The sequence below is a fragment of the Delphinapterus leucas genome, chromosome 10 (genome assembly GCF_059928025.1).
Source record: "Delphinapterus leucas isolate spDelLeu-1000000601 "Yukka" chromosome 10, BTC_Dleu_Yukka2, whole genome shotgun sequence".
NCBI lineage: Eukaryota > Metazoa > Chordata > Mammalia > Artiodactyla > Monodontidae > Delphinapterus > Delphinapterus leucas.
The window spans coordinates 61,632,566-61,640,230 of NC_143138.1; positions in this window are offsets into that span (position 1 = coordinate 61,632,566).

The window sequence follows — 7,665 nt, forward strand, 5'->3', positions numbered from 1 at the left end:
AGGGCATATAAGCCCGCATGCCACAACTACTGAGCCTGCGCCCCTCAACTAGAGAGAGAAAACCCGCACGCCACAACTAGAGAGAAGCCCAAGCACTGCAGCGAAGAGACAGCACACTGCAACAAAAGATCTCTGCGTGCCACAAATAAAGACCTGACTCAGCCAGAAAGAAAAAATAATGAACTCAAACTCTGTACTAGTATCTACAAGGCCCTACATGATCCCGCCCTTGCCTCCTTTCCCAGTCTCATATCCCAAGACTAGCCTCCCACACTCCATTTAGCCACACAGACCTCTTAGCTCTTCCTGAAACAGGCTGAGCTCTTCCCTACCACAGGCCATTTACACTTGCTCCTTTCTCTGCCTGGGGTCCTTTTCTCTTGGGAAGTGGGGAGGTCTTTTATCAGATCTGTGCATGGCTCACCCCCTAGCTTCACTCAACCTCTGCTTCAGTGTCACCTCTGCAGACAAACCTTCACAAATCACCCCAACTAAAACAAAGATTTCACCACCATCTCACTCCCTACCCCTATTCCTGGCTCTCTTTGTTTTCTTACCCTTTATCGCTACTTGCTATTATACTACATATTTGTTTGTTTCTTATTTCTCTTCTATGTTGGTTTGTAATGACCAGACCAACAGTACCTCAAATGTGTCTGACACAGAGTAGGAACTCCAACATTTACTGAGTAATTAACTTGTATTTTTGAGTGAATTGCCTCCTGGTGTCTTTTACACATGTTGGTATGTTTGATATTTATAAATTTATTTTTTAAATAAATTTATTTATTTATTTTTGGCTGCATTGGGTCTTCATTGCTGCATGCAGGCTTTTCTCTAGTTGTGGCGAGTGGGGGCTACTCTTCGTTGTGGTGCACAGGCTTCTCATTGTGGTGGCTTCTCTTGTTGGGAGCACGGGCTCTAGGCGCGTGGGCTTCAGTAGTTGTGGCACACGGGCTCAGTAGTTGTGACACGCGGGCTCTAGAGCGCAGGGTCAGTGGTTGTGGCACACGGGCTTAGTTGCTCCGCGGCACGTGGGATCTTCCTGGACCAGAGCTCGAACCCGTGTCCCCTGCATTGGCAGGCAGACTCTTAACCACTGTGCCACCAGGGAAGCCCTTAAATTGATTTTTAAGAGCTCATTCCAGAGGAAATATAATAATCTTTTGTCTGTCATATATTACAAGTATTTTTTCCTGCTGTCATTTTCTATTTTTCTGTTTCATAAAACAAAACTCACAGTGGTTTCTCTTTAAAAATGACCCTACCTTGTAGTAAATTCCGATTCCTCCCCGATTCAGTCAGAGGTGCTTTTGGTCTTAGCCGGTAGCATTACTGAGCATTTTCATATTTTCCTATGTGCTCATTAGCACTTTAATGAAATATTGGAAGGGGCTGCCCAGAGGCTGCTAGCCAAATGGTATTTATTTACTTATGTAACTGAAGTATAGTTGATTAACAATGTTTCAGGTGTACAGCAAAGTGATTCAGTTATATATATATTCTTTTTCAGATTCTTTTCCATTATAGGTTATTAAAAGATATTGAATATAGTTCCCTGTACTACACAGTAGGTCCTTGTTGTTTATCTATTTTATATATAGTAGTGTACATAGCCAGATGCCATTTAAACCTTAAAATCAAGAAAATGACTCAGTTACAACATGTTTATCGTGGTCATTATTGTAAATTGCTCAGAAGGAGCAGAAATGACTCTGCATTAATCCATCATTACTCAAAGCACAGACAGATACTCGCAGGCTGGGGAAAATCATAGACAGCTGATGCCAATGCCAATTCTTTAGAGTATTTATCACACTTGATTTGGCTACTTCCTAAAGGCATCCATGCCATCTTACCCAAAGAGGCATGAACCAGTAAGATGCTACCAGATCCTTAGAGAAGGAAGTTGTTGTTTTTTTAAAAAAAATATTTTTTTTATTTATTTATTTGTTTGTTTGTCTGCGGCGGGTCTTCGTTGCGGCACATGGGATCTTCGTTGCCACATACGGGATCTTTTAGTTGCAGCATGTGGGATCTAGTTCCCTGACCAGGGATTGAACCCGGGTCCCCTACATTGGGAGTGCGGAGTCTTAACCACTGGACCACCAGGGAAGTCCCAAAGGAAGGGTATTTTGAAAATGCTTGGTTTGGGGATGATACAATGGCAGCAATGAATAACTGAAATTGTGTCTGAAATCTCCTGTGCCTTTACTGGCAAAAGAGAACTGAAAACACTGCGCAGACCCTAAATACGATGTCAGAGCCAACTTAGGAGACATAAGGGCCCAGGTCATCAAGTTTGGTCTTTCGGGAAGTTCTATTCCACTCACCCTGGTCACCTTTGGTCACTCCCAGGCTAAGGGAACACCTGCCTCACAGACTCCCCCTCTTTCCAAGTGTTACAGGTGTCTAGCCACAGGGCCTGGCATCTCTGACTTCACAGAGCCTCCAAAGAGGCCAAAAGGATGCCAAGGCCATCTTGCTACTCTCTTGCCCGTGAAGATCTACCCTCTGAGTCCAGGCTCACTGGGGAGGCATCTTCTGTCCTCAGAGTGTTGGTCTTTGGAAATAACTTAACCGCCTTGGGCCTTAGTTTATTCATCAGAAAAATGGGGTGGTGATACCTATATTCAGAGGAGAAAATGCGAGACTGCAGTAAAAACAGCTACGACAGTGCTTAGCACAAGGCAGGGGCTCAACCCAGGCTCATATTCCTTGTCCTCTGTCTGCTGTGCCAAAGTTTAAACGCCCCTCCTCCCAAGCCCTACTGGCCTTCATTTCAGTATCTAGAAGACCGCCCATGGGTCCCTCAGTTCTCTTTCCTCTTCATGAGTGGAATGGGGTAAAGATGCATAGCTTGAGACCTCGTAAGCACAGGCATCCCGAGTAACCTATGGCGATTCCCAAAGTGCCTGAGCTGCATATGCTGGTTTAGACCCACCATGGGACCTATGTGGGACCTGAAGTTTTAATATGCATTTTCATGAACCCAGTTTTGTTTATCAGAATATGAAGGGTGGAGTGCGTGAGGATGCAAGAGGTGTTATTCTGCTCTGTAGTTAACATGAGAGAGCCCTTGGAAGTATATGACTTGTGTGTTTAGTGACACATGCTGGGTAATGTCAGCAGCTGCTATTCAGAATGGGCAAAATATTAGGAAAGGTTTATGGGGTAAAATGAATGGAGCAAGAAAATAGTGGTTAACTGAGTAAAAAATGGGCAAAAGACCTGAATAGACATTGTTCCAAACACACAAATGGCCAACAATACATGAAAAGGTTCTCAATATCACTAATCATCAGGGAAATGCAAATCAAAACCACAGTGAGATATCACTTCACACATGTTAGAATGGTTACTGTCAAGAGACAAGAGGTAAGTGCTAGCAAGGATGTGGAGAAAACTGAACGCTTGTGCACTGTTGGCGGTAAAGTAAACTGATACAATAAATACAGAAAACAGTATGAAGGTTCCTCAAAAAATTAAACATAGAACTACCCTATGATCAGCAATTCCACTTCTGGGTATACACGTAAAAGAAAAGAAATCAGTATCTTGAAGAAATATCTGTACCTCCATGTTCACTGCAGCCGTATCTACATTAGCCAAGACAGGGAAACGACCTAGTAACCATCGGTGGATGAATGCATAAAGAAGATGTGGTATATGCATTCAATGGAACATTATTCAACCACAAAAAAGAAGAAAATCTGACATTTGCAACAATATAGATGAATCTTGAGGACGTTATGCTAAGTGAAATAAGTCAGACAGAGAAATACAAATACTATATAATCTCACTCATATGTGGAATCTAAAAAAGCTGACCTCATAGAAACAGAGAGTGGAATGGTGGTTGCCAGGGCCTGTTGGGTGGGGAAAATGGGGAGATGTTGGTCAAAGTGCACAAGCTTCTAGTTATAAGATGAATAAGTTCTAAGGATCTAATGTACAGGACAGTGACTATAGTGAACAATACTGTATTGTATACTTGAAAGCTGCTGAGAGAATAGACCTTAAATGTTTTCACCACACCCACAAAAAGGTAATTATGTGAGGTGATGGATGTGTTAACTTACCTTATTGTGGTAATCATTTTGCAATATATACGGGTATCAAATCATCATGTTCTATACTGTAAACTTACATAATGTTATATGTAAATTACATCTCAATAAAGCTGGGGAAAAAAAGAAAAATAGTGACTAAGTTTCTTCTGACAAAATCTTGACATTTGGTTGAGTAGGAGGCACCTTGAAGTTGTAGAAGGAGCTATAGTTAGTGGTGTAGTGATTTTGTGAGCTATATTTAAACATATCTAAAGAAGAATGAACGTCTATATTTATGACTCATTTTTTGAGGATGGATCATTTGCATGAATTAAATTTATTTCTTAAATCAAAACCACAATTTGCTACTTTTTCTCCCCTAATTACAGGATGGTAAAGCAGGAAGGCATTAGGTATCTGGGAGCTGCCCCTGTGTAGAGGTTCCTGGGCCCTGCGATGTGAAAGGCACAGAGAAGGAAAAGCAGGAGGCATCAGGCCCCAGCGCTTCCTGGGAATCCGCCAAACCCTCTGAGGAGCAAGACCATTTCCCGAGATCTAGAAGCCAGCAAGGCTGCACTGTTTGGAGCCTCCGAGTGTACCCCTGACAGCTCCCCAGGAGACGTGAATGCCTGGCAGGGGATGGATGATGTCTGGCAAACATGGGGGATGCCATCAGAGAGCACAGTCTTGTCCCTGACACCTGTCAACTGCCCCTGTGACTCCAGAAAGCCATAGGAAGATGTCATCCTCACCCAGGGACGCTAGGGGCCCCAGACAACTGAGGGTTGGTGTTCACTAGGTCTCGAATGTTCCCTAGGGTCTCTAGGCCACACTAGCCAAGTGACCGTGAGTTCATCTCTGAACTTGTCTCACATTCAGCTGCCCCATGAGTGAAATGGTAACAGAGCAGTTTGGTGGTTTAGCAGGTGGGTTCAAGTCTCAGCTCTGTCACGTACTGGCTGCAAAACTGGAAGTAATTCACTGTATCTCTCTGTGCCTTGGTTTTCTCAGCTGTAATATAAACATAACACTAGTATTTAGTGTTAAGGTTTCTGCTAGTTCAGGGGGTCACAGAAGCAGATGCCAAGACAGGAAGGGAATCAGACACGAGAGCGACGCGTTAGGGAAAACACCTGTGAGGGAGGTGGGAGAGGCATGGGGGGCTGGGAGAGCCTTCCGACCACCATGCAGGTGTGTCCCCTGGGCTGGAGAGAGGGAAGGACAGTTTTGGCAAGGCCACTGGGGTGTCATAGAGCCAAAGTCACTGCCAGAGGAGTCCCACCTCTGCCAGGGGTGGACCCGCCCAGGTGATGAGTTCCTGCCACACTCATCACCAGAGGGGGAACCGCCTCAGAGCACAGTGGTCAATTACTCCTGCACAGTTGGAGGTTTGAGGGCACCTCCTCATGCCACCACCGCTGTCATAAGAATTTAAGAATGTGCTTAATTCTGGTGGAAGTGTTTCAAATAGAGCTGGGTTGAGCCTCCACAAATGTCCCCAACTTCCCAACCTCTGGGACCACTTTCCTTCTCCCCTCTCTCCATCTTCAATGGCCCTCCTGATTTTATTCTTTTTTTCCATCTTCTTCCTTTCCCTTTTCTCTTTCCACTTCTGCCCTCCAGCCACAATCCCCAGCCAGAAAGGCTGCAGAAGGACAGGGGGAGAGGAATGACAGGAATGGTTTGGAGGGTCCTAATGTGAGGAGGGAAGCCTTGGACCATCTGCCCCCATGTCCCTTCCTCCCCAGGCTGGACCTTCGGGGCAGTGTGGTCCATGCAGGAGGCTGCCCCCAGAACTGTGGCCATGTGCCCATACACAGGACTTGTGCCTGGCTTACTTCCCACAGGGAGACTTTGCCAGTCCACACCTGGCCTTCACCTGCCAGCCTGTCAGCCAAGAAAGGCGGGGAGCTGGACGCCCTCGGTACCCTCACTCCCTTCCCAGCATGATGGAGATCTATTTTAGTTCCCACTGCCTGTTAGTCACCAGTGTGGTGGAGTGACATTAATCTCCACTGTTAGGCGGAAGCTGAGGAAGCCAATACTTCTCCTTCGGGGTATGAGTTGCAAAACCCTTCCTTAATCCCCAGCATTATAAATCCTGTTTTTATTTTCACAGCTATGAGCAAAATCCAAATAGTGACCTTCTAAAACTAGACAAAAGAAGCCACAACTTATCCTGAAAAGAGTCCAAGGCCCTCGGAGGAGAGGCTAAGAGGGGCTATTCCAGCAGGGGTACCTCTATGCTTGATGGGACAAGAGATGTGCCGTGAGGACAAGCTGACTTCCTCCCTTGTGTTTCTGATTCAAGGAACCAGCTGAGGTGGAGCAGTCTGGGGAACATGCATACCCCAAAGACTGGCATCCTCCCAACTAGGGAAATGCCAGCATCGTGGTACAAACTGACTCAAAGAAAGGAACTACCCTTGTGTGTTTGTCTGCTGCACAGAGGCACTGAGCTAGGTGACCGCAGCAAGGCTGTCCGCAGCCCTCCACGCCGCTGGCCTGATCTGCACTCACCACAAGGCAGCCCCCAAAGTCTGAGAAATCATTCACAGTGTCCTTCCAAGTCAGAGTCACACCACTGTGCCGGCTGTTACCTGCAAAAGGTGTTAGAGGGTTTGGGGTACAACTTCAGGCTGACAAAGTACATGATCTTCCCCTGAGCTCACGTCCCTCCTTCCCTGAGCATATCTGTGACTGGTTCCTGCCCCCAAGGAGCCTTTCTGGCTGAGCTGATATGAAATCCTGGTGCCTCTTCCGCTATCATTGGAGAAGGGTGAGAGTGTGTAGTAGAGAGACAAGCAGGCCCCCAGATTTTCATGAGGAAGAGGAAGTTCAGACACACAACCTCAGCTAGACAGCTGGCTCCCAGGAACTTGGTGGCTGACCCACCTGCCACCCAGAACTGGATGGAATTTTATCTTGTTCCTTATACAGGAGCTTCCATTTTGTGGATTGAGGTTGGTTACCTTGCAGACACCTCCCCTGGAACAGCCCAATCATAATGGTAACCCCGTGGTTAACCTACTGTTCGCTCTGCCTACGGGTGTTAAAGGTCCACATGCACGTGGACCAGTCCCTCCTCAAAACCAAACCACCAGCCAGTTGCCTTTTATTGTAATTCTTCTCCCTAAGGTCATGACTGAAAGACCATACTGTGTAGTAGTGACAAGGGGCAGCTCCAGAGGGTTACAGCCTGGTGCAAATCCCAACTCTTTCACCAACCAGCTGTGAGATTTGGGGAAGCTCTCAACACTTTTGGACTCAGTTTCTTCCTCTATAAAGTGAGAGTGACAAGGATAGTTCACCTCATAATTAACTGAATTACATGAATTACATGAATTAAAGGAATTAATATGAATTCATAGCTGTGAAGTTCTTAGACCTGGACCTGGCACATAGCCAGGGCTCCATGAATATTCCTGGTGGTGGTGGTGGTGATCATTATTGGATATGTCTCACGAGCAGAAAGTGGCCAGGCTGGGAAATGAATGCTGTACCAGGTTACTACTCAGTCATGCTCTTTCCAGGAAGCTGCTTCTAATTTGGGAACTTCCAGTCTTTAAAGTAAAGAGAGGGTGCCTCCTCTCTCATGTTATTAACATGTAAC